Source organism: Onychomys torridus, chromosome 7 (genome assembly GCF_903995425.1).
Source record: "Onychomys torridus chromosome 7, mOncTor1.1, whole genome shotgun sequence".
Taxonomy (NCBI): domain Eukaryota; kingdom Metazoa; phylum Chordata; class Mammalia; order Rodentia; family Cricetidae; genus Onychomys; species Onychomys torridus.
Genome location: NC_050449.1, coordinates 55,377,863 through 55,396,807, shown reverse-complemented (window position 1 = coordinate 55,396,807; position 18,945 = coordinate 55,377,863). Strand labels below are relative to the sequence as shown.

The 18,945-nt window shown below is 48.9% G+C and overlaps 1 pseudogene; it reads right to left on the bottom strand.

Moving 5' to 3' along the window:
• Positions 1-3,205: 3,205 nt before the first annotated feature.
• Positions 3,206-18,945, bottom strand: part of LOC118587595 — a 54,816-nt pseudogene continuing 39,076 nt past the window's right edge.

The following is an 18,945-nucleotide window of genomic DNA, read 5'->3' as shown; positions in this document are numbered from 1 at the left end:
CCCCCAGGGTGGGGAACGCTTGCTTCTCATTGCACAGGCATTTGCTTCCTTTCAGGAAGTTGGGGTGCTGTAAGGAGAGGTAGAAGCAGCTCTCTGGGATGGGGGCCAGGTCTTAAGGGTGCCTCTTGCAGGGGATGTGGTCCATTTCCCCTCAGGTGCTGCTAGGTCCAGCCGATGCTGTTGCCAGGCAACCCCTAGCTCAACTCCTCTTCACAGCATCTCACTGCTCACCCAGCCTAGAGCATTTCCCTGTTTCCCAGGCCCTGAATCCTCCATGTCCCCTTTGCTGGGGGAACATCCTGCTGACGCCCATGCACTTTGTTTCTCCTGTGGATCAGGCTGGTTGTTCCTACATAAGGGAGACAGCTGAGCTTCTGGGCGAAGCACAGCATTCTAGAGCTAGGGGGAGCTTCAGTGCATCCAGCCCTTCTGATGTTTACATTTGTGAAGGTGGGGCTCAGAGAGGCCAAGTGACGTATGTGTCTGTGGTCACAGTTATGTGGGGACAGAACTCAGCATCATGATTCCTGATTAGTGGTTGTAGCATTTGTCTGTTTGCCATGCGCATGCCTGGTGCCTGCAGACACCAGAAGAGGGTGACGCAGCACACCCTGGAACTGGAGTTCCTGATGGTTATGAGCCACTTTGTGGATGCTGGGGATTGAACCTAGGTCCCCTGGAACAGCAGCCATTGATCTTAACTACTGAGTCTTCTTTCCAGCCCCAAGAAGATTTTCAAAGATGCCGATGGCTTCCTGAGGGTGGGACTGGTGGGTGGGTCTTGGTTGAGCCTTCCTCTTCTTCCACTGCCCTGTCTGATGCTCCGTGGAGGGAAGTCACCAGCTTTCAGCTGCCAATGCCTCCTGCACAACCTCCTTCGCGCTGGTTAGGCCTGTGGCTTGTTCTTATGAGCCTTGCCTCAGCGGTTGAGGGGCCATGCCTGGAGACAGGTCACTATCCTCGGACCCTGACCCCAGGCAAGCCTTGCACTGCAAACTGATCCCCTGCCTCCTTCTGGAGCCCTGAGTCTGCTTCCCTTACAACAAAACCCACAGTGCGGTTGTGGACGCCTGTAGTCCCAGCCACTTCGGGCACTGCTGTCCTCAGGACTGTCTCCTGAGCCCCCGAGACATCTCCATTCTCGATGTTGAGCTGGAGCTGAGTCACAGAAGTGGTCCAGGAGTCCTTGCCGTCTGTGAGGCACACCTCGGGAGATGGATTCCACATGCTAGCCCAGGACCCTCTGGCTTTCTTTGTCTGCTTAGGACCAGTGTGGTCTGGAGACATACGCTGGTTCACAGAACATGGTTATGGGTACAGTGACTACTTACTGAATACAAAAGAAGCCTCTTAAGAAATCTGCTTCAGCCGGGCGGTGGTGGCACATGCCTGTAATCCCAGCACTCGGGAGGCAGAGGCAGGGGGATCTCTGTGAGTTCGAGGCCAGCCTGGTCTACAGAGCTAGTCCAGGACAGGCACCAAAACTACACGAGAAACCCTGTCTCGAAAAACCAAAAAAACAAAACAAAACAACAAAAAACAAACAAACAAACAAAAAAAACTGCTTCGGGGCTGGAGAGATGACTCAGTGGTTAAGAGCATTGGCTGCTCTTCCTGAGGTCCTGAGTTCAATTCCCAGCAACCACATGGTGGCTCACAACCATCTGTAATGAGATCTGGTGCCCTCTTCTGGCCTGCAGACAGAACACTGTATGCATAATAAATCTAAAAAAAAAAAAAAAAACCAAACAAAAACAAAAACAAAAACAAAAAAACCCTTCTCCTCCTCCTCCTCCTCCTCCTTCTTCTTCCTCTCCTCCTTGTCCTCCCTTCTTCCCCCCTCGCTCTCTCTTATTCTCTCTTCTTCCTCCTTCTCCAGTTCTTTCAGATTCCAGATAAGGGTTCTACAACTGCCTGTTTTCATTTTGAGACAGGAAACTAAATTTCCCAGGAAGGCTTTGAACTTGTGATCTTTCTGCTTCAGTCTTCTGAATAGCTGGAATTACAGAGCTCAGCTCAACTAGTATCCCTGTTTCTTCTCCTTCTCCTGCTCTTCCTCCTCCTCCTCTTCCTTCTCCTCCTCTTCTTCTTCCTCCTCCTCCTCTTCCTCCTCCTCCTCTTCCTCCTCCTCTTCCTCCTGCTCCTCCTCTTCCTCCTCCTCCTCCTCCTCCTCCTCCCCCTCTTCTCTAATCAAATTTTATTCCATTTTACATAAAGTGTTGGCCCTCCATAGATTAGAAGTTGGTGATATGGCTCAGTGGGTAAAAAACATTTGCTAGAAAATCCTGATGACCTAAGTTGGATCCCCAGAACTCATATAGAGGTAGAAGGAGAGAACCATCTCCACAGTGTTGTCTTCTGACCTCTATATATACTGTGTGCCCCTTATAATAAAATGAATAAATATATAGAAAATTAAGAGTATGTTGAAAGTTTTTCCAGGACACAATGGGCTGTCAGCCAGCCTTCATGAAGGACATCCTGTCATTTGTGGCCGGATCCTGAATGGACATGACATACACAGAAGGATGGGCACTGAGTAACCTCTCATGCAAAGTCAGAAACTGCTGAATTGAGCTGAGGATGCAGCTCAGTGACAGAGTCACTTTCCCATCACTGAGACCTTGGCTTCCTATCAGCAAGCCATTGAATAACAGCAACAGCAAACCTGAGCACATGTATTTTTGGTGGTGATGGGGGTGGGAGAGACAAGGTCTTCTGTGTAGCCTTAGCTAGCAAGCAACTTGCTAAGTAGACCAGGTTGTATTCAAGCTCATGGTGATCCTCCAGCCTCTGACTCCCCAGTGCTTGGCTTACAGGCAGATGTCAACATACCTGGCTTCAAAATTGAACTTGCAAGCAAACAGTTTAGAATGGTATTTACCAGACATGGAGTGGGTGGAGTTGGGGCTATATGGATCAAAAGGTCTCATTCCGGAAGAAAGAATGAGATTCCTGAGGTGTGTTGCATGGCAAGGAGGCCGGAGTTAATACTAACATGCTGTATACTTCAAAATTGTCTAAATGTGAGAACTAAACATTTTCACCGCGGAAAATAAGGATGAGGGCAATGGGTAAGTTATCTCCACTTACCCTACATTCTATACAGTTATCACATCTCACATGGTACCCCGCAAATATATGCTATTATTATTTGTCGATTAATGATAGAAATAAATAAACTCAAGGACAACCTGAGCCTTTTTCACAGGTGGCCTCTGGTACTCAATATGGCAGAGTCTGTGGAGTACTCCTTTTGGGCAGCAGGGGGCAGCAGCGACATGGCACTCATCTTTCGGATCAGGCCGGGTTTCTTCTTTATCCAGGCATCCTCTGCTCTTTCTGAAGGATGGAAAAGAGGTGGGGTTCACTTTCTTCATCCAGCTTTGTGACGTCTCCAGGGAGAGCACCCAGGAGGACCACCCAAGTGGAACTGAAAGGAGAGTGAGGATCCGGGAAGAGGAGCTGAGCGTGGCTTTGGTGTATGCAGCATTGGGCTGTGATTCCAGCTGCCTGGGTTTGAATCTTCACTCAAACTGGGAGGCCTTGGGAAAGTCACCCAAGAGGTCTTGCTTCCTCGGGTGCAAGGGGTGTAATGGCAGCTATAGGTAGGGTAAGGTGACTTGGCACTGTGCCTGGCCTGCGTGGATACCCGACTCATGTATTCATTACACAGCAGGCCCAGCCTGACATTTTTTCCCTCTGAGATCCTGTGACATTGGGAGATGTCAGCCTTTCTGGGTGCACATTTCTCCTGAGGACAGCTGGTCCAACAAATCGCCGTAACTGCTGTATTGAGATTTGCCTCAGCCTGTGCCTTCTGTTTGATGCCTGTGGGGCTGGATCCAAGCAAGACCCTGTAGTAAACTCCTCAGTGCTCGGAATTCCCTCTGTCACCTGCCCATCACTGCACGGACTCCACACATTTGACAGTATCGAGACACCATGGTTTCTGCTGTGCAGTGGAAGATGCCACAGCATGGTGGTTGTGAGCCTAGCCATTAAAGCCAGGCTGCCTGGGTTGAATGAAATCTTGTCAGTGGGTTTTGCCAGCTGTATGACTTGGGGCAAAATGCTCAGTGCCCTTGGGCCTCGGTTTTTCTGTTATGCCTTGGATCATCCTGTGATAACTGAGTGGAGGAAAGCAGGGGAAAGCCAATGCCTGCCTCGAGCAGGTGTCTGTTTAGCACCTGGAGAACAGGAAGCTATGGCTCAGGAAGCAGGGGAGTCTGTACTCAGGACTAGTCAGACAGATGCCTGTTACCTGCCAGATGCTGGGTACTAGACACACAGTGTCCAACCTATCCCCTTCTGTGGAAAGACAGGCATTTATATCTCCGATTTGCAGATGAGGCACCTAAGACTCAGTTTACTCAGGTCTGAAGGGTAAGAACTGGAGGAGGTGGTGGGTGGCCTTGCAGTCTCTTACACAGTATCCAGAGTTCTCTTTTCCTTCAATGTGACAGGAGGGAGGAAATATGGCGGGGGGTGTTTGGTCCTTTTTGTCATAGACTAGAAGCCCAGAGATAGCCACATTTCACCCCTGACTTTTCCCATGCTCCAGGAGGGATTTCAAGAGGGTAAAGGGTTCAGTGAGAAAGAGTTCTGGAGTCTCTTGGACTAGGTAGGCAGTACAAACTGATGCAGCCGAGAGAATGGGATGGGCAGCAGGGGGCGCTGTGGCACCAGCAGAGAGCTGCTACTTCCCTGAGGAGGGATGGGGCTCTTGGGAGACAGGCTCAGCCTGGATGAGGCTGGGCAGGGAATTTCTCTTCAAGAGAGGCTCTCCAGAAGGTTCAGTCATGGTAGGCATTCTGGGTACTGCTCTTTCCTCTGTCTTGATTTGTGACTTTGGATAAGTGTTTTAACCTCCTCTCTCCTGACGGTGTGTGTGTGTGTGTGTGTGTGTGTGTGTGTGTGTGTGTGTGTGTGTGTTCATGTATGCACACATGTAGAATCTGCCTGTGGAGGGGCCAGAGGTCAACCTTGTGTAATTGTTCTTCAGGAGCTGTCTATTTCTTCTTTTGAAATTTCATTTTTTTGTTTTTTGTTGTTGTTGTTTGTTTTTGTTTTTCGAGACAGGGTTTCTCTGTGTAGCTTTGCACCTTTCCTGGAACTCACTCTGTAGCCCAGGCTGCCCTCCAACTCACAGAGATCTGCCTGCCTCTGCCTCCCGAGTCCTGGGATTAAAGGCGTGCATCACCACCGCCACCCAGTGAAATTTCACTTTTTTAAACAAATTTATTTTATGTGTTTAGATGTTTTGTCTGCATGAATGTCTGTGCCCCACCTGTGTGTTTGGTGCCCACAGAGGCCAGAAGAGGGCATCTTCTGGAAGTGGAGTTACAGATGGTTGTGAACCACCATGTGGGTGTTGGGAATCGAACCCAGGTTCTCTCTCTGGAGGTGCAACCAGTGCTCTTAGCCACTGAGCCATCTCTTCAGCCCCTCCTGTATTTTAAGACAGGCTCCCTCGTTTGTCTGGACTGCCCTGGTGGATGCATGTCGAAGGTGATAAAACCAGGCACATTCTATATAATTCTACTTCTTAAACTCTTAGAAGACACTAGTCCCCTGAGATGGAAGTGAGTTTGTTGGTTGCTGCGGACTAGGGGGTTGGGAGTCAGAATGAGCGTCAACAAGGGACAAAGATATTTTGTGGAAGCAGAGGTTAACATCTGGCATCCTCCCCTACTGAGTTTTTGGAATAGACTCTCACTGGGCCCAGAGCTCAGCAGTGCAGCTAGGCTGGTTGGCTAGCAAGTGCAGAATGTCTCTGTCCCCCTAGTGCCAGGCTAACAGCTGCAGGCAGCCCTCCTTGGCTTTTGCTTTGGTGCTGGGGACCTGGACTCAGGTCCATTACTTACTGAACCATTATATCCACAGCTCTTTATTTTCATATTTAAAATTTTTATCTTAAACATTTTGGCTTGGTTTGTTTCAGCGAGGAAAATTTTATTTGATACAGACTTTCATATATTCCAGACTGGCCTCCAAACTCACTATGTAGCTGAGGGTGACCTTGAACTTCTGATCCTCCTGTCTCTACCTGCACAGTTCTGGAATCACAGGCATTAGTCACCATTCCCCACTTTTTCATTATTTTTTAAAGAGGAAAAATTATATTGTAGCTTGTCTGCTCAAGTCTCTTAACCAATTTCCTAAAACCTAATAAAATATACCAGCATGTTTATAGACGCCACACACAACCATGTTGAGCTGTAAAAAGCTTATAGCTTTGCTTCCAGATCTCACCAGGACTAACGGGGACATTAATAAGCAGTCACTCTATGGTGGGACTCTGCCACTCAGTGCAGCAATGGCCACAGGGCCCCATTGCCTTCCTTCCCTGACTTTCATGTATTTCAGAGAACAGCTTAATTCATTCTGCGAGTTGGCTTCCATCCTCCTCACACTGTTTTGTTTTGTTTGTTACAATGTTACACGGGGACTGACAGCTGAGCAGGTTAGAACACTTTCCACCAAGCCTGAGGACCTGCGGTTTGATTCCCAGGACCTACATGGTAGGAAGAGAGAGCTGACTCTCACAAGTTGTCCTCTAATTTCCACATGTGTGCTAAGGCACACGCATGTGCACACACGAGGTAAAATGTGGTTTAAAAGAGAAATTCACACTGAAATTCGGAAACAGACGCAACGTGTTGTTCCCATGTAAACACTACCCACAAAGCAGGCTCCTGGAGACGTCTGAAGTCAGGGAAGACTGGTCCTGTGGGGAGCATGCTAGCAGGAGGCTTCTGTGGGACACACCTGAGGTCCATGCTCCATGCTTGGACAGGAGGAGGCATGCACCATTGATTCCATCTATGCTTGAAGGACCTTAGTTCACTAGGAAGAGACCACGAGGTCGGGGGACTTTTCCTGGGTCATGTGGTGACTGTGGCAGGATTCAGTTGGGAGGTCAAGCTCCTGGGTTTGGGTGGTGACCCTGAGCTCGGCATCAGGATCTCAGGTCTGCACTGGAGCAGCTGTGGTAATTCAACGCACTGGACCGGTTTACTGGGCGAGTCACTTTGTATGTGGACACTGCCAGCTGCACTCAAAGAGCTGACTATGGTCCTGTCCCTCCTTTTGGAAGGTCAAGGACTCTCAGTAAATACACCTGCTGGTTGTTTACAGAGCTCAGTCTGGAGGCCAGATTAGGCATTTCCCTGGGGGCAAGCCAGGGAGTGGCTGCCTGCCCAGTGCCTGGGCAATCAGACCCGGGGTGGGGGTGTGTGGTGTCTTTGAGACCTGTTTGTGCATGTGTTGCTGGAGTTGGGAGGACAGAGCCTGGCAAAGCCACACTGTGATCTCCGTGTTCTTTTGGTGTGACACTGTAGGGCTCTTAGCTGGCTTCCCCAGGCTCTGTGCCATGCCTATCTCTAGGGCATTCTCTGGAAGTAGAAGAACAGGGTGGGTACTTAAAGTAGGCTAGGGACACCCGGCAGGAAGCTGCTCCAGGGAGTCACAGAAACTGCCACTGGTCAGGAAGCCGGGTGCTGTCTCTCCAACTCATCTCTGATGCAGGGAGTTCATTGAGCCTCTAGGACACATTGTGTCCCATCAGGTTCTATTTCTCTTTCTTAGCCTCTCAGGCTGGAGAACCTGGGGATGGATGGGATGGGAGGGAAAGCTGGCAGGTGACATCTGGCAGGTTGGAGCTCAAGGCCAACTGGCTGAGGGAAGCTCAGGGGTTTGAGTGGTACCAAGAGGTCCTGGGTACGAGGGGCTGGATGGCATGAGCCTTAGAGTTCCAGACTGAGCTGGACACAGAGGAAGGGGCCTGGGAGGGCACTCTCTTCTATAGTCTGATGGTTTCTCTGGTCCCACTTGGCCCCCTGGTCCATAACCGCTTATAAAATAATCATTCAGAGGCTTATATTAATTACCAGTTGCATGGCCTATGGCAGGCTTCTTGCTAGCTAGCTCTTATAACTTAACCCATTTCTACTAATCTACAAGTTGCCGCACGGCCATGACATTACCGGTCTACTGGCATCTTGCTGCTCCTTCCATGGCAGCAGCTGGTGTACCCCCTCTTCTCCTTTCTTCTCTCTGTATCTCTGCTTGGATTTCCCACCTGCCTCTAAGCTGCCTTGCCATTGGCCAATACAGCTTTATTTATCAACCAATCAGAGCAACACATATGCACAGCATACAGAAAGATATCCCACAGCACTTCAGGTTTGAGAAGGCTGCACACTTTATTCTGTTATGAGGTCTTTACAGACCTCTGTATCCCTTCTATGTATTATTCTTATGTGTGCACATAGGTGTGCATACAGAGGTCAGAGGACAGCCCTGCGAGGTTGGTTCTCTCTTACAAGGAAGGGACTGAACTCAGGTTGCCAGGCCTGACTTTACAAGCTGAGCCAGCTGCCCTCCTACCCCCAACCCCAGTCCTCTTCAGAGAGCTCAGTTTTCACGCTCCCCTCTCCTTTTATCTGCCTTTTCTATTCTTCCCCAAGCCCCTTTCTCCTCTTTCTTCTTTTTTATGCTTGTCTTACCTGCTCATGACACTGGGAGCTTCTGAGAAGCAGAGACATATTGCCACTTGACATCTTTAGGGTGGTCTTGACATCTTTAGGGTGCCTATGTGGACTCAGCCACTAAAGGTCAGATGGGAGTGGCTGGCCCCTCATTTCCTGCTCTGGGGGAGCCCAAGGCCCTTTAAGGCACAATATCCTGAAAAATAGAAGTATCTGCTTTGCCTTTAGCCACCAGCCTCTACCTAGTTTTCATTCATTACCCTGTGACTTTCCATTATCTCTTTACTAGAGTTGAACCGAACATGGGGCCTGGATCTTTTTCCTTGACCCTCCTTTTTTAAGGTCACTGTAACTGCTGAGACGTTATTGTGTTTCCTGCATCAGCGGGAGGGGTTCACTATGTAAAACATTGTCAGTTAGGTTTTCGCACTTGGCTTTCAATGCCCTGCCAGCTTGCATATACCTGGCTTTTCTTTCCTCTTCTTTCTGCCCTCTCCTCCCATCTGGTCCTAGCCTACCCAACTGGATTCCTCTCAGGACAGACTGGTTCTGTAGAACCAAGGCATCATCTAGGCCAGGAGCATCCCCCAAGAGGACCTGCCATCATCAAGAGGAGCCTGAGCCACAGACTGACGTCCTCCTGGATTCGGCCTGAGGCTCCTTTGCCTCTAGCTACATAAGAGGCCTTCTCCCTCTCCTCTGTCCTCCTGTCAGCTCCAGTGGGACCTGGCACAGTTTCATCCTGCAGGCTGGAGTCAGATCTCAAACAAACTGCCTTCCTCAGGGAGACAAGCACCTGGGGATCGACGAGTCACCTTTTCCAGCAGTCATGTTGCTCTCTGAGATCTTAATCTCTCCTGGCTAGCTAGGCTGGAAAAAGCTTCTAGGGGAAACTAGATCTTTCTGAGCAAAACCAGGGCTGTTCTTCCATCTATTCCCCATGCCAAAGTGTGCTTTGCCCAGGGCGGGGGAGCAACCCCTGGTGCTGGTGAGCCCACAGCTCACAGAATCTGGGTGACTCCTCCTCTCATTTCCTCTGCCTGTGGGGAGTGCCCGGCTGAGCCCTGGACACTGAGGATTCAGTGAGGGCCTCCCAGCTGCCCTTTGCCTGAAGGAGGATGTGTGGGGAAGAGGGAAGAAGCTTGTCGTCTCACATTGGCAGCAGCTGTCCAGGCAGGTAGGTCACTGTGTGGTCTTGGCCATGTCTTCTAATGGTCTAAGGCCTTAGAGTAGGTGTCTGTAATCCAATGTCAGCAGAACTGCTGGGGCCCAGAGCCAAGACACCTGCTAACCAAAGGGCTTTGGGCAAGAACTCCAGGAGCTTCAGCTAGCTAGTCAATCACTCATCATCTGGCTGGGGATGTGACTTAGTTGGTAGAATGCTTGCTTGGCATACAAGAAGCCCTGGATTTGATCCTCAGCACCTCATAAACCAGGCATGGTAATGCACATCTGTAATTCCAGGACTTGGGACGCAGAAGAATCATGAGTTCAAGGTTATCCTCTGCTACACAGCAATTCTGAGGCCAACTGGGATACAATGGGACCCATCCCACAATAAAACCAACCCCTAAACCACCACTTATTCCAACAATGAACAAGTACTCATTGCCAATAGTCCTAATTCACCATGTATGTGACCTTGACCTTGGCACAACCATACCCATCTCTGGGTCTTGTTTCTTTTTTGGAGAGGGTTCCTGTATACTGCCAAGGCTGCTCTTAAACTCATGGGTTCATCATCTTTATATACATTCATTGTACTAATCTGCTAGTTTTTATGAGATAGGTTTTTTTTGTTTTCATTTTTGTTTAGTTTTACAAGACAGGGTTTCTTTATGTAGCCCTGGCTGTCCTAGAACTCACTCTATAGACCAGGCTAGCCTCTAACTTAGAGATATGCCTGCCTCTGCCTCGAGAGTGCTGGGATTAAAGGCATGTGCCACCACTGCCTGATGAGAGTTTTACTCTATAGCCTAGGCTGCCCTTAAACTTGTGGTAATTCTCCTGCATCAGCCTCCTGAATGCAAGAGTGACACCACATCCACTTTCAAGTCAGTTACCTCAGCCTCTGCAGGAGTTGGGATGATAAGTACACACTCATACCTCAGCTTGGTGTGATTTTTTTCCCATTGACTTTATCAAGGTATGACATAGATACAAAAATATACTCATTTGAAGCACACAACTCAATGTGTTTTGCTAAATGTGTATCTGACATTTTGATCACCCCAGAAAGTCCTCCAGTGCCCCTGTCAGTCAATACTCCCCCACTTCCCATCTGCTTTTCCGTGGTGGGGAAACTCCTGTGTCTAGTGTACAGGTAAGTTCTGGGTTGGCCTTCTCTTCTTCAGTGTGTGCTCATGACACGTGATGTTGGCATATCAGCCCTTTGTATCTTGTCATGCTCTCAGTCTCCACTCATGGGTAGGTAGACCCTCAGATTGGATGGTTGGGCTGTTTCTGGCTCTCCTTCCATCTTTTGGCTGTTACAGATAAAAGTTCTATGTATCTCTGTGTATGGGTAAGTGTTTATTCTCTGGATACATACCAGTGATGGCAACTGCTCAGTTATATGTTATATACTTGTCTAACTTTCTTTCTTTCTTTCTTTCTTTCTTTCTTTCTTTCTTTCTTTCTTTCTTTCTTTCTTTCTTTCTTTCTTTCTTGATTGTGTGTGTGTGCATGCCATGGTGTGCATAATGGAGGTCAGAGGACAACCTGTGAGAGTCTGTTCTCTCCTCTTAGCATGTGGGTTCTGGGGATAGAACTCAGGTCATCAGGCTTGGTGGCAGGTGCCTGTACAAACTCGGTCACCTCACTAGCCCTATGACTAATTTTAAAAGAAACAGTGGGACTGTTTTCCACAATCCTGTGCCCTTTGCATTCCCAGAGGCAATGAGCACTCCAGTTGCTCTACACCCTCATCAGCACTTCATGTTATCTGTTTGTCCTCCTTCATCCTTCAGCGTCCACCCCCTGGAGTCTCATGTCTCCCACAGCTTCTCATCCCCCCTATTATCTCATTCCCAGGGCAGCTTCTCAGGCCTGGCTTCGGCCTTGGCATAGTGCAGGCATCCAAGATTTGAAATTCCAGGGTCAACTTGGCTTTGATGCTTGGCCTGAAAGAACAGTTCAAATGGAGCCTTTTAATTTACCAAAGTAGACAGACCAGGCCTTTTAGAATCTCTTCGCTGCCTTTTGGATCATGGTCACTTTCTCTTTTAGAATTTACTGTTAGTATGTGTACATGTATGGCATGCGTGTGTAGGGGTGTGAGGGTGTGGATGGAGAGCAGAGAACATCTTTTGTGGAGTTGGTTTTCCCTTTCTACTTGTGTGTCCTCTCCAGCTAAGCCATCTTTCTGGCCTAGTGTATGCAATTTTTGAGTGCCCCGTTTTGGAGAAGGAGCACACAGTAAAAACAAACAAACACAATCCCACATAGTTTGGTTCGAAGAATTTACTTCATGTTTATTGTATCTATGTTCCAATGTCACCGTCTCAGGGGCCCTTTATGGCTGCTAGGAGCAAATCGAGGTTTGGTGAAACCCAAGTTTAAATAGTTAAAAATCATGGTTTCTATTTCACTTGTTAGGCAGGAGAGAGAAGGTGAACTCCAGGGCATGCACATGGAGGCCACTTTGGAAGATGCTTTGCTTCTCCCTTTCCAACATTGGTCAGGGGATTGAACTCCAGTCCTCAAGCTTAGCAGTGAGTGTCTTTATCCACTGAGCCATTTCAACAGTCCAGCTGTGCAATCTTTGAGCATTTCTCCTTAGAAAAAGAGCACACAACGAGGAACACACAACAGTCTGGAGTGACAACAGAGAGGGGCCCAGGCAGCCAGTCACCCTGAAGCTGAGGCCTCAGGAGCTTTGGGTAAAGTGTGTCTCCAGAGCACCTCAGCTCGCTCACCGAGCCCCACAGGCTGATTCTTCTTTCCCTTCACTGTGTGGCACTGCCCACTGTCATGTTTGGTTTCTCCCCACCCTTACCCCCAGCCTCCCTGCTACTTCTCTGCAGGAAGGCATGCTCTGGGGGGGGGGGGCAAAGGCCCACGAACCTTTGCTGTCCCCTGGCACTCAGAACAGCCATGTCCAGTACTTCACACACATTGCCCAAATGAGAACATCCCTGCTTTCCCAGCGCGGCTGGCCTGCTCTCTGTGGAAGGTGAATGGAGACTTCAGAGGAAAGGAATCTAGAGAACTCCTAAGCTCATGTGGGTGGTCCCCAGTGTGACAAAGTTACAGTGAGGGAAGCATGGGGCTTTGGGAGACAGGGTCTGGTACCCCCTGAGTGCCGATGATGGGCCAGGCACTTTCAGACACGCTGTTTTGGGAACAGAATCTCTTGCTGTGTACCTCACTCTACTCTTCAATGACCGCACTTCTGCCTCTGCCTCCTGAGTAATGGGATTGTAAGCATGTGCCACCAAGTCAAGCCAGACATCGTCATCTTAGAGACCCTCCCAGCAACCTTCCAGGGAAGGTGTCCCCATGTTGTAGGACACGGAATGGTGGTGAGGTGAAGCTGTGTCACATCACTACAAAGTGGGCAGCTGGGAGCTGCACCCAGGCTACCGGTCTCCCTTGCTTCATGCTCAGCACCCCTCTCTCAGAGCTCCATTCTCTACTACTCTAATGGGGCTTGCCAGGGTCGACCAGGGTCAAGTGCTGAGAGCTGAGCTCTAGGGGATCAGAAATGAGAGGCTTGGAGGTAAAAGAAGATCATGTCCCCTGATGGGCCAGAACAGAGAGAGGCTCCAGGCTCCTCTACCCAAATACCAGGCAACAGTCCTTCCAAGACCAGCTGAACTAGGCCAGCCTGGAATGAAGACATGGGGATTGGCCCCGAAGAGCGTGAGCTTTGAGCAGCTTCCAGAACTTGATGTCATGGGAGGAAACCACACAGGTACCCAAGGGCCCAGATAACCTTCCTGTGCCAAATGCCAGAAATGTCACCAGTTTAGGCCCCTAAGAACCTGGATGACAGACTATGCTAATGGTTCTTCTATAGACACTAAGTCACCTATTTCACAAATTGACCCAGGGATTAATGAAAGTCCAGCACATACAAATGCTTAATAGACATGGATTCACTTTTCTCTCCATTCTTATTAAAAGCTCTCCAACTTTGGATTTTAAGTTAAAGCCTCCCTGGCAACTCTTCATTGTCTTTGTCTGGAATGCCCAGCTTGGCCTAAGCTCTGTCAAAGGGGTAATCTTCAGGGGGATAGAGGGATGGCTTAGCAGTTAAAAGCACTGACTGCTCTTGCAGAGGACACAGGTTCGATTCCCAGCACCCACATGGCAACTTTTGAACTATCTGAACTCCAGTCCTCCCCCACATCATAGTGGGCTTTTATTTATCACCTGCCATGTGCCCTACAACTGCCCACCCATCATCTCTTCTTCACTTTCCCTCTACAAAGCCAAGTGTATTCTCCCACTTGGTGGGTGGAAAGTGGAGGCCTTAGCTGGAAGCAGTGGAGGGGCACAGAGGCTGCTCCCCTTTTCTGGAGCACATCTCTTGTGCACCAGCCTCTCTGGTAGAAGCTGAGAAAACACTATAGCTTGACTTTTAAGTCATCTGCCATGTATTTACTGAATTCCTCTTCAGGAATGTAGCTGAAGGAGACTAACCTTCATCTTGTCTTCAAGGAGCTCAGAGAACTGGAGGGAGATAGGGGAGAGGGGAGGATTCAGAAAGAATGTGGCAGCTGTAGGTCAACTAAGGGCTCTGTGCTATGAGGCTGTCTCTCCTCATCAGGGAAGCAGGGGGCCTCCAACCTCAAGCCGTCAAAACAGAGCCCCTCGGGACATCCTCGGTGCTGTGCATGTATGTTCTGGTGTGCACACATGTGTGCAGTGCTGGTGATGAAGGTAAGTGAGATGGGGTTGCCGCCTCTGCATGGTGATGGAGTCCCACCACCTGATCTCCTCCATCTGGAATCTCCATTTTGATGTCTTTTGGATGAGAATTTTGATACAACACAGGCCTCTAGATGATTAAGATAGCATTTTTTAAAGTTTTGTTTTATTTTATGTGTATGGATGTTTTGCCCGCATGTATGTTGTGTACCACATGAGTGCCTGGCGCCCATGGAGGCCAGAAGAGGACATCAGCTCTCCTGGAACTAAAATTATAGATAGTATGAGCTACAGCATAGGTGCCGTACCGGGAACTGAACTTGGATTCCCTTGACGAGTAATAAGTGCTCTTAACTGCTGAGCCATCTCTCCCAGCTTCACGTAACAATCACAAATAATTTTATTTATTTATTTTGGTTTTTCCGGACAGAGTTTCTCAGTGTAGTCCTGGCTTTCCTGCAGGCTAGGCTGGCCTCGAACTCACAGAGAACCACTTTCTTCTGCCTCCTGAGTTCTGGGATTAAAGGTGTGTGCCACTACTTCCTGGCTAATTTTATTTTTAATTATGTGCATTTGTGTGTCTAGGTATGTGTACATGAGTGCAAGTGTCTGAGGAAGCCAGAAGAGGGCACCATATCCACTAGAGCTGGAGTTACATGTGGTTGTGAGCCATCCAGTGTGGATACTGGGTACTGAACTTGAGTTCTCTCAAATAGCTGAGTGGACTTGTGACCACTGAACTCACTGAACTATCTCTTCAACCCTTGTGGGTTTGTTTTGTTTTGTTTTGTTTTTGTAATCAGTGGTTAAGAGCACTGGCTGCTCTTCCAGAGGCCCTGAGTTCAATTCCCAGCAACCACGTGGTGGCTCACAACCATCTGTAATGAGATCTGGTGCCCTCTTCTGGCCTGTAGTGCATACATGCAGGCAGAACACTATATATACATGATAAATAAATCTTTAAAAAAAAGAAAAAAGAAAAACAAACAGTTGTAGCTGGAAGTTTCTCCAGTCCCACCCGGCTCTGCAGTCTGGAAGCCCCTTATAAAATAATCACTCAGAGGCTTAATATTAATTACAAACTGTGTGGCCTATGGCTTCTTGCTGGCTAGCTCTTATAACTTAACTCAATTTATTACTATTAATCTATGTATCGCCACGTGTTCTGTGGCTTTCCCGGTGTCCCATTGCATGTTGCTCTTTGGACATCTGGTTGGTGTCCCCCACTCTCCTTTCTTCCTTCACTGTCTCTCTTGGACTCTCCTGCCTGGCTCCATCCTGCCCTGCCATAGGCCAATACAGCTTTATTTATTATCCAATGGGAACCACACATACTCACACCATACAGAAAGACATCCCACAGCAAACATTAATTTGAGATGCAGGCTTAAAATAGATATAGATGTAACTTTTTATTATTTTATAGGTTTTTCAACACACACACACACACACACACACACACACACACACACACACACACAAGAAAAGAGGGGACTGGGGAAGTGGTTCAGTTGATAGAGTGTTTGCCTAGTATGGACAAAACCCTGGATTCCATTCCCAGCACTGTACAAATGAGGTATGGTAGAGCATGCCTATAAACTGAGCACTCGGGAGGTGGAGGCAGGAGGATCAGAGTTTCAAGGTTATCCCTGACAATATAGCAAGTCCAAGGCCAGCCTGGGTGACTTGAGATCTTATCTCCAACAAATAAACAAAAACAACGAAAGAGAATGATACAACATGCCCAGGACTCATTCAGCCCCCTCTGGCTCTCCACCCTGCTCATGCTGGGGCTTGAGCAGGTAGGTACCTCTTGCAAGCTAGGCTCAGCACTCCTCCGCTGAGCTATGCCCCAGCCCTCAGCATTCTGCCATTCTTGAAGAAATGGGTTTTTGATGAGTTGAATAAATTTGATATTTTGCAAAACGTTGACTGCAGTTCATTGAATGCCTATTGTTTTTCCCTCATAAGAGAAGTAAAAAATAGATTTTAAAATATTTACCATGTGTGGGAGTAGCTGCTGAAGACACTTGTTATGTATGTGTAGAACTTGAAAGGTGCCTGGCAGAGAATTCAGATTCCTAGGCTGTACAGAAGTTGGCAGGGGAGACAGCTGAGAGCCTGTCTCCCTGGACCCTAGCATTCTGTGGCTCCCTTATTTGTAGACGGACAAAGCCCATTTATAACTTCTGGAGTCTGGCTTCCAGCACGGTGGCAGAGATTCAGGAATGTGTTTGCTGGGAGTCACCCAGGAAACAAGGCCTGATTGTCTTCCCTCCTGACTCTCAGGATATGCTAGGAAGGAACGTCCTTAAACTCATATTGCCCACAACCTCCCTCACAGTGGCTATGATACTCTGGGGAAAATACTGGAACCTCAGGGGTCAGAAGATGTGGAATTGTGCTGTTGACCAAAGCTGTGTGGTCTCCAGAAAGTTTCTTCCTTTTCCTGTCTCTCCTGTTCTGGTACAGGTGGGCTTCCACTTGGGTGTTCTCTGTGGACAGTTTCAACTCTGGGTGGCTGCTGTCTTTGGCTAAGTGCAAGAAGAAATGCATCATCACGTGGTAGACACGCACACCGGGAGCCTTGATGTACTAGATTACTTTATAGACGTCAAGGGTTTCCTCTAAGTTCATGAGATGCTGCGTACTTGCTCCATCAGTGTGATCTGCTGTCAGCAGCGGATGCCTAGAAAGTCCTGGACCTCTCAGCCGAAGCCCCTATCACTCATGTGCAGATTCCCACTGAGCCCTGAAGGTCCTCAGGCTCTTGAGGTGCAGATGAGGCCCAGGGTTGAATCAGCCCTTTGCTTTCTTTCCACATCTAAAAGCCTTGTGCTCACAGAGATCCACATGTGTGGGGACTCTTCAAAGCACTCGGAGAGGCTTGTGAATACGGCTGGTTGTGTGGCTTTGAATCATGCTGGGATCTGTCATCCTGCCCTACACACTGTCAACTTTCCCTTCCCTTTGGCTTCTCTCCTTCTGGTTTTTGATGTGCTCCCCTTACCTGCTTTGGATGCCAAATTCCTTTTCCTCCCATTTCTCAGCACAGTTCAGCCTGCAAGTGCAAATATCACAACCTGCCAGGAGGGCCTGGAGCGATGGCTCAGTGGTTAAAAGCACCGCCTGTTCTCCCAGAGGACCCGGGTTCAGTTTCTAGGACACACGTTTGCTTATGACCCTCTGAACCTCCAGTTCCAGGGAATTCGAAGCCCTCTAGGATTCTGTGGACACCAGGCACTCATGTGGTGCACAGGCATACATGCAGGCAAAACACTCATGTACATAAAATAATAAAATAAAATAAAAAATACCAGCCAGCAGCTTACCAGGCAAAAAGACTCCAGGGAGTGGGAATCGTACTACAGACGGGGGTGTCATGGACCAAGAGAAGGCTCCGTGAGCAAATGCTCACATTGAGAAATCTTGGTGACCTGAGTCAGATTCCTAGAGCCACATAAGAATGGAAAGAGAGACTGACGTCACAGGTGTGCTCTGACCTCCCGACTCTCACCATCAGCTTGTGGCCCACGTGCTCCCGCCACCACATTCATGGGGAGTAGGGTACATGAATAATAAATTTATTCTATAATACGTAGAAAGGAGTCCTCAAAAAGATTAAACGCTGGCCTAGGGAGACGGCTCACTGAATAAGTCACTTGCTATGCAAGCACGAGGACCCCAATTCAGACCCCGAGAACTCACACGAAGCCAGATGTGGCAGCGTACCTCTGCAGTCTCAATGTGCTCACTGTGAGATGGGAGACACAAACAGGAGACTCCCTGGAAGACGGCAGGTCAGTCAGCCTGGAGCCTGGAGCCGTAAAAAAAATGTGGAGACCTTGTCTCAAATGAAGTGGAAAGAGAGAACCAATACCAACAGCTGTCCTCTGAGTCACACATGCTCACTGGGGCGTCACCTCATAGGCTGATCGTACGCTGTCTTTTGGGCAAACCCACCCCGTGAGAACATTCTATACTCTTCAGCATAGTGCTTTCCCTCTCTGGCTGCTGCCCAACTTCACTCCATGTTACTCCTCCATCATCTATGATGGCTCCTTCCCTGGGTCTGCCTCTGGGGGCCTCTGGCTGCCTGCCTGTATGGGAACTTGGAGGAGCTGGGAACTTGGCTTTGAGCATTCATCCATTGGGAGCTGGGGCCAGTTCTCTCCTCCTGGAGCTGACATGGTGAATTTTCCCACCTTACTGGTGTGTGTGTCCTCAGAGCTGGTCCCAGAGGGTGAGCCTGGTGGGGATATAGAGGACAGAAGACAGGAAGCAGTCTTAGAAAGTTATGCCAATGGGCAAGTAGTGCAGTGAACCTCCTCCCCGCCGAGCCTGGAGCTCTCCATGGTATACTAGTGCACACAACAAGCCAGAGGGTGACCAAAGTTTTGTAGGAATAGCTGTCAGCCCTGAGCAGGAAGGGGCATGTCTTGGTTGGGGTGTAGAGGAGAGCCTGGTACTTTGCTTTGAGATGTGACTGAATGGGTAACAGGAGAAAGCAAAGGAGTGGAGGGAAGGGTGTAAGGGACACACACACACACACACACACACACACACACACACACAGGCG